The 7,500-nt window shown below is 48.3% G+C and overlaps 1 protein-coding gene across 5 annotated transcripts in view; it reads left to right on the top strand.

The window, feature by feature from the left end:
• The window catches only part of LOC143025604 (uncharacterized), a 459,091-nt gene that overhangs the window by 406,117 nt on the left and 45,474 nt on the right, over positions 1 to 7,500 (top strand). The gene's annotated exons all lie outside the window — the stretch shown is intronic.

Below are 7,500 nucleotides of genomic sequence, written 5' to 3'. Positions count from 1 at the left end.
GGAGGTGATGGCAGAGGGCCATTTGGTGCCAGTGGCCCTCCGTCAAGTTGCCGAACACTCAGGTTGTGTGGGTCTGCTCATCAAACAAAATGGCTGTGCTTCGTGTGTGTGTGTGCGTGCGTGTGTATGTATGTGTGTGTGTGCGTGCGTGTGTGCGTGTGTGTGTGTGCGTGTGTGTGTGTGTGTCAGTGAGTGTCAGTGAGTCAGTCACCTACGTATTTAGGTGTTATCCCCATATTTGGAAACAAATAGGACGCAAGGCTTGCATAACTGTACAAATGAAGGTAAATGGGATTTAGGAATACTTATCTCGATATGAACCATAAATAGGGCTGTAAGAATCGAACTTGATTTTTTTCAGTTTGTGAGAGAGGGAAACTTAAAAAATAGGTTTATATTTTCTCGTCATTCTTCTCCTCCGTCCCCTCACTTTCTTCCACCTTTTCGACCCACGTCAACACCATTTCCCCTCCTATTAGCTTCACCCCATCCCCTCCCGCCTCCCCCTCCTCCTCTTCCTCCTCCTCCTCCTCCTCCTCTTCCTCCTCCTCCTCTTCCTCCTCCTCCTCCTCCTCCTCCATTTACGGAGCTCCCCAGTGCCCTCTGTGTTGTAGAAATTCCCGACGTTTCGTCCTCGTGATATTGTCGACCCTGGACATTTCGGCCTTATTTTATATATACCTTTTTAAACACCTGATGAATTAGTTATTTTGCTTTATAACGTCAAATGACATTTGGTATGTTGTTTTCATTGTTAATCAAGGGGACATAAAAGTTTGAAATGAAAGAAGTATACTCCATCTTGTATTTTTCTAAATTCTATATAGAACTTTATCAATGGTAAAATTAGATCAAATCTGATAAATCGATGAGATGTAAAAACGAGCCTTGATCAGGTCTCCTCATTGGAGATGGCCTTCCAAGTTAAAAGGTGAGCGGTTGACCTCGGGTCATAAAATAGGGGGAAAAAAAAATTCTAACTTATTTGACTGACTGAAATTCCCTTCAGCAATTTTTTATGGATAATTTTGAAATTCACATTTGAAATAATTTTGCCTATTACAAATGAATGAAAATTCCCTCGTTAACCAAAGCAAGTTAGAATAAGACGTCACTTAAAAGTGATGTATGTATATTTACATATATATATATATATATATATATATATATATATAATATATGAATAAGGCCGAAACATCCGGGATAGACATTTCATGAAGTGATAATTGACAACCTGTTAGACGAGTTACCGATGCGGTAGTAATTGACAACATAGTTATCGACATGTTGTAAACTTCGGTCGTAGGACTGTGGTGAAGGGACAGGCTGTGTGATAGGCTACAATTAGTCTATGGGAGACTGAATGGATCCGTTGCTTCAGGCATGGCACGAGAACAGAACGAAATTACACGAAGACAGGGTGTTACAGAAAACTCGAAAATGCCCATTCTGTGCAGTACTTATGACGGTGGAGGAGGGTATTCCCGAGGGTGACAAAGGAATTTGTAGGCCTACAGCGTTCACACAAACATTCCATACTCTGGTGATTGGTTAGTGTAAAGTGTGTGTGTGTGTGTGTGTGTGTGTGTGTGTGTGTGTGTGCGTGCGTGCGTGCGTTTCAGTTTTCCTTGTGTAGCTCAGGGTTGTTACCCCAGTGTAGACCAGGGGAAAGGTCCTGGGGCTCGTGAGGGATGCAGGGGAGTTGGGGGGGGGTTACGGTCGAGGGGGACGGAGGGAGGGTGGTAGAGAAAGGTCTCCTCCCCCCCCTCCTCTCCCAAAGTGCGGGGTAAGTGGGAAGTAGGGGGGGGCAGGGGTTTCTGGAAGAAATGGCTTGGTGGGGGGATGCTTGTGGGGGGACTAGTGTGTTAGGGGTGGGATGCTTGTGGGGGGACTAGTGTGTTAGGGGTGGGATGCTTGTGGGGGGACTAGTGTGTTAGGGGTGGGATGCTTGTGGGGGGGACTAGTGTGTTAGGGGTGGGATAGTTGAAGGGGGAATAGTAGTCATAGTTTGACAACATTATGGCAAGTCATCAGGTCGGTAGGTTTGGAAAACATGGCCCTCGGGAACACGAATGCGAGAATAGAGAAAGTCAAGAAGTTAAAAAACAACAGGACAGTTGTTGTATTTTGGGTAAATGCAGAACGGTGTCAAATTTGGAAGATGTCGAGAACAACAGGAGAGTTGTTTCTTTAGGCGAATGATGGTAAACAACACGGATGTGTTGGTGTATGGGACAGGACAGGACAGGCTTGGGGTGGGGGAGGGTAAGGCATATGTTCGAGGGGTTCTGGGGGGGGTTATTGGGGGGGGTCAACAGGCGGCTGCGTCGGTGGAGGATTTGGAGGGTGTGTGGGGGCAAACTGGCGGGGGGGAAGCAGACCAGGGGGGGCTTACTGTTGTAGTCGGGGTGGTAGAGGGACGGAAGGGGAGGATGGTAAGCGCGATAAGGTTGGGACGGGTTGTCAGTATCACTGCGCTGCGAGTCGTTACTCCAACTTGTGGGCAGGGAGTTGGGTGTGTGCGTGTAAGATTACAGCATTACCCATAGATCGGTCATATATATGATACGAGCTCTGAGCTCTCATCCGGAGAGGAGGGGAGGGTTATGAAGAACAGAGAGGTTGGGGGAGGGGGAGGGGTGTTCATGGTGTTGGCATTGGGTGGGGTTTATGGTGAAGGCAGTAGTGGTGGTGATTATGATATGGGCGGCGGTGATGATGGTGAAGGTGTATGGTGAAAGCGGCTTTGGTGGTCATGGCTATGGATGCGATGGTGTTGTCTTTGGTGGTGCAGGCGACGGGAGTGGCCCCAGTGGTGTTGGTAGCCGAAGACGATAAGAATCAAAAAGCAAATTCCTAGGACGCTTGGTGAAGTCTCGGGGCCCACTTTCCCTCCCGTGAGTGAATGAAAGAATGAAAATTAATGGAGAGAGAGAGAGAGAGAGCGAGCGAGGCTAAGACCTGGAATGTTTGTATGGAGGGCGACTCTGTGCCGGCCGGGGCTGGGGGAAGGCAAAGATGGGCAAGCAGGGGGGGGGGAATAGGGGGGGGAGGTGGGTCTCGCGGTCGGTAGGGCAGGCAGGACCCCCCCTCTCCACCCTCCCCCCCTTCCCCCCATCTCTGCTTGTCACGTAGTACACAGCATATGCCTCTGTGTGCCTTCCCTGCGAAGCCGTAGGTCTAGTCATCACTGGGAATTGTATGCGAATTGTATGTGAATCGTGAACAGTTTGCAAGCATTTTGCCTGTATCATCGGCATCAGCATCCTCACTACCTCCTCGTCCTCCTTCCTCCTTCCTCCTTCCTCCTCCTCCTCCTCCTCCTCCTCCTCCTCCTCCTCCTCCTCCTCCTCCTCCTCCTCCTCCTCCTCCTCCTCTTCCTCGCCTGCCTTCTCATTTCATGGGTGCACAAATACCCTCTTACCCCCCCCTCCCCCAACCATCCAAATCCTTCTCCTCCCCCACACACACGTACACACATCGCCACAACCTCATGCTTCCATTTCTCGGGCTGTTTGACATTTGTATTTATTTGCACCGGGCATTGGTGGTGGTGGTGGTGGTGAGATTTGAATGTTGATGCTCTCTCTCTCTCTCTCTCTCTCTCTCTCTCTCTCTCTCTCTCTCTCTCTCTCTCTCTCTCTCTCTCTCTCTCTCTCTCTCTCTCTCTCTCTCTCTCTCTCTCTCTCTCTCTCTCTCTCTCTCTCTCTCTCTCTCTCTCTCTCTCTCTTTTTCCCCTCTGTGTGTGTGGGGAGGCGTGTGTGTATATATGTATACATATACACACTGTACGCTCCGTGTGAAGATTGTCGCCAGTGCTGAGGAAGAGTGTGGCGGAGATGTATGTTGTTTGTATGGCTCTTTGTCTGTCTGTCTGTCTGTGTCGAATATTCCCAAAGTTGGGTGGGCGCTATGTGCTTCGTCATTCCCTCTCGCTCAGGGAAACTGCGTCAGATTTGAGTCTCCATTTCCATTTTTTTTTTCCTTCCCTCTGCTCGTCCCCCGTCTATTTCGAGTGGACCTTGAAACTCGATGGAGCCAAAGAGGATTCTTCAGCTTCCGGAGGATGCCAAAGCTTTCCTCGAAAATGTTGCGCATTATACTATTTTGACGTGGTGCCTTGGCGAGTCCAAATTTATTTCATTTTAACATGTTTGTTTATATATTTTTTCTAGTTTGTTTATGGTTGTTTTCTTAAATGCAAGATATTCACTCGTCTACGAGGTAGTTGGGCATGGCGGCCTTTGTCAGAGTACAGGGATTTAAGACTTAACTGCAGTCAGTAACTGCCTTAACTGCAGTCACGTGAGGTGGGACGTAAACAACTACAATTCATTTAGTCTGAAATAGACTGTAGTTTACCAGCGTTTCTATCCTTGTGGAATGTTAAACACCGTCATTAGATGGGTGGTCAGTGAGCACGGTAGCGAATGATTGCAGTGGCTACATAGACTTTTTTTTCTCGCTTTGAAGAAAATCGCGTGACAGCAGTCTGATGGAAGGCAAACTCGCTGCGTGCGACGCGAGGGTTGAGTGAAACAGGCAAGCGAAAGTCTGAATGCGATTGAAGGTGTTCATTGTTGCAATGGAGTGAAGCAGAGTTGATGGATCAGGGGGAAAGGGAAGGTTGGAAGTGTGACAACGGTGAAATTTGTTAAATGCCCGGCTATGTCACTGTCGTCACCCAGCTTGACCCAATCTGTCCAGCGACCTGTTGACGTTACATCAGGTGACTGTGATCGCATTTGCGCAGTAGGTCATAGTATAGATGTAAAACGCACGTCACACGCACGCGCACACACACACACACACACACACACACACACACACACACACACACACACACACACACACACACACACACACACACACACACACACACACACACACACACACACACACACACACACACGGCGCACTGGTAGTACAGCGGTCAGTTCGAATCCCGCCCAGGGCTGAGATATATTCAGTATCGCTGCGCTGCGAGTCGTTACTCCAACTCTCGTGGGCAGGGAGTTGTGTGCGTGTAAGGTTACATTACCCATAGATCAGTCATATGAGCTCTTGAGTTCTCGTCCGTGAGGGTAATAACTGTCGATCACGAGTCCAACACGTGATCCAAGACCATGGTGAATCACACACACACACACACACACACACACACACACACACACACACATCATATATTGTTTTATTTGTACATTTTCAGGAATACTTATCCGCCGTAAACACGAAGGTATTTTGGAAATGTTGCCGATTTGGAGGCTGGCTACAAGTGGGAGATATCACGAGTCCCACTTCACCTCCTTGCTTCGGAGTTTGAAGGGCGGGGATGGGTGGGGGGGCGGTCTGGAAGCTTGCCAGGTCAAGCGAGATGGGAGATGAATTGATCATTGCGAGTTTGGCGATTGGCTGGGTGAGGAATGGTGGAGATTTAAAGGGTAGAAGGCCTTGGGGGTGAATTGGGAGTGGGAGTGTGTATACACTCCCGTCTACACACGCATTACTGTACATACAGGGTGGTCCGAATGTCCTGTAACCCCTACCAACAGAGGTACAATTATTATAGTAATACAAAATACATGTCCTGGATTCGGTGTATTTACTGTAAGAACAATAGAACAAAATGAGAACACTGGAACTAAATGTTCGCATCGCAGTATTGTCATCTTTGGAGGAGCTGGTTTGCCGAATCTATCGGTGACGTCATGTCGAATCTATCAGTGACGTCATGTCGCACAGCCCCCGTTATGCTCTTGCCTGAATAATGCACACTATCATGTGCCCATACAAGCAGCCTGAATCCAGGGCATGAATTTTGTATTACTGTATTACTTGTACCCCCACAGAGGTACGAGACGTTCTGACCACCCTGTACAATCAGGTGTGAAGTTCGTATCTAAGTTGTTGTGGACACAGTCATTCCAGGTAGAAGTCCTTTGTCCTGATCCTTAGATTTGATCCCCTCTTGTGACCTAGTATGATAACAAGGTCAGGTTACTCGTGGTCGTTCCTGGTTGTACTGTAGTTTAAATACCACCAGGATGGTGACACACATTTAACAAAAGGAAAATAACCCGAACTTGTAAAAAAAAAAAAAAAAAAAGTAAATTAGATTGAAAAAAATCCCAGAGTACGTTCCCTGGGCAAGGTAGAACCGTTAAGCGCTTCCCAGCCAGAACAAACGTTAAATGGCTTAAAGTCTTCTCTGTAGTTGTGTAGCAGCTCTAGTTCCTCTAACTAGATGTACATGGGGTGCCCAAGTCTGAGTAAGATGTTGCGAGGTTAAGAATCGTTGGTTTAAGCCTTTAACGAACATAGGGACAACCCCCCTAACCCCAAGGTACCCCTCAGGAGCTGAATAGAATCTTCTGGGGAAAATCTGAAAAAGAAAAATAACCCAGAAGTCTAATCTGGGGACGTCTGCTTGGTGCTCGAAAGGCGTGGCGCTCAAACGATAAGGTTGGCACAGAGCGACTTCTGGGGGGCTTCGGGGGCGGCGGCGGGGGCTTCGGGGTAGGCTTTGGGGGCTGAAGGAAGAGGTGCTCGGTCCTTGAGCTACAAATTTAGGCTGTCGTTTGGCTGCCAAGGTTACCATGTAAAATCCGAATTCGCCAGGGCTTAACGATCGTAGGCTTGGCAAATCCCGGTTTTACGATGGTAAGATTGAAGATTTCGACCACGGGACTCGAAATGGGGTTGAATAAAATCGCCCGTTCTGGAGAGGCATTGGAAAGTAAGGAGAGGGATCCTCCAGTTAAGTAAAATTGCGAGGGGACGACTAGAACAAGTCTTCGGTGAAACCGAGCCTTTTTTTTTCTCTCTCTCCTCGTAGGAGTCTGTCACAGGGTGAAGGCCCTTGTGCGACGGCTGCATAGGCCGTCACGTGGGCTCCGGCCGCAGGCGGGGCGTCTGTCTCCTGGTCTTGGGCATCGGGGTGTCTCCATCCTCGACTCCAACGCAAATAGTTTGCAGCCTTCTTCCTTATTCGCCCCCGTGTGTTGGCGACGAAGTCTTCTCGTTCTTTCGATTATTTTGCTCCTCTCCTCTCGTTCTCTCTCTTCTCTCTTCTCTCTTCTCTCTCTCCTCTTTCTCACTTTGTCCACTCCTCTCTTTCTATCTTTATCTTCTCTCTCTCGTACCTCTTTTCCATTTGTCTATTTTTTCTAATTTCTTGTTCCATCTTCATACCTCGTACTTTTTAATTAATTTTAGTGGATGAAGTAGGTCAGTGGACCGCCCTGGGTAAGAAGAATCTTGTTAGAATATTCCCTCCTCACTAAAACTAACTACGGTTGGCCTTACGGGATTCACTTAAGGAAGCCAGAGGAGGCCGATAAGGGAAGCCTTTCGAGTGTTGACTGCGCATATCTCCTTCGTCGACTCTCCAGATTGCAAAAGGGGGAGGTGGAAGGGTGGAGGTGGAGATGGGGGTGGGGGGAGGGTTGGTGGAGGTGGAAGGGTGGAGTGAAAGGAAAGTGATACGTAGGTATGTACGAA

This window comes from Oratosquilla oratoria, chromosome 5, assembly GCF_046742065.1.
Source record: "Oratosquilla oratoria isolate Oo_2021 chromosome 5, ASM4674206v1, whole genome shotgun sequence".
Lineage (NCBI taxonomy): Eukaryota > Metazoa > Arthropoda > Malacostraca > Stomatopoda > Squillidae > Oratosquilla > Oratosquilla oratoria.
The sequence above is the reverse complement of the archived record's forward strand: the minus strand, read 5'-3'. Positions and strand labels throughout refer to the sequence as shown.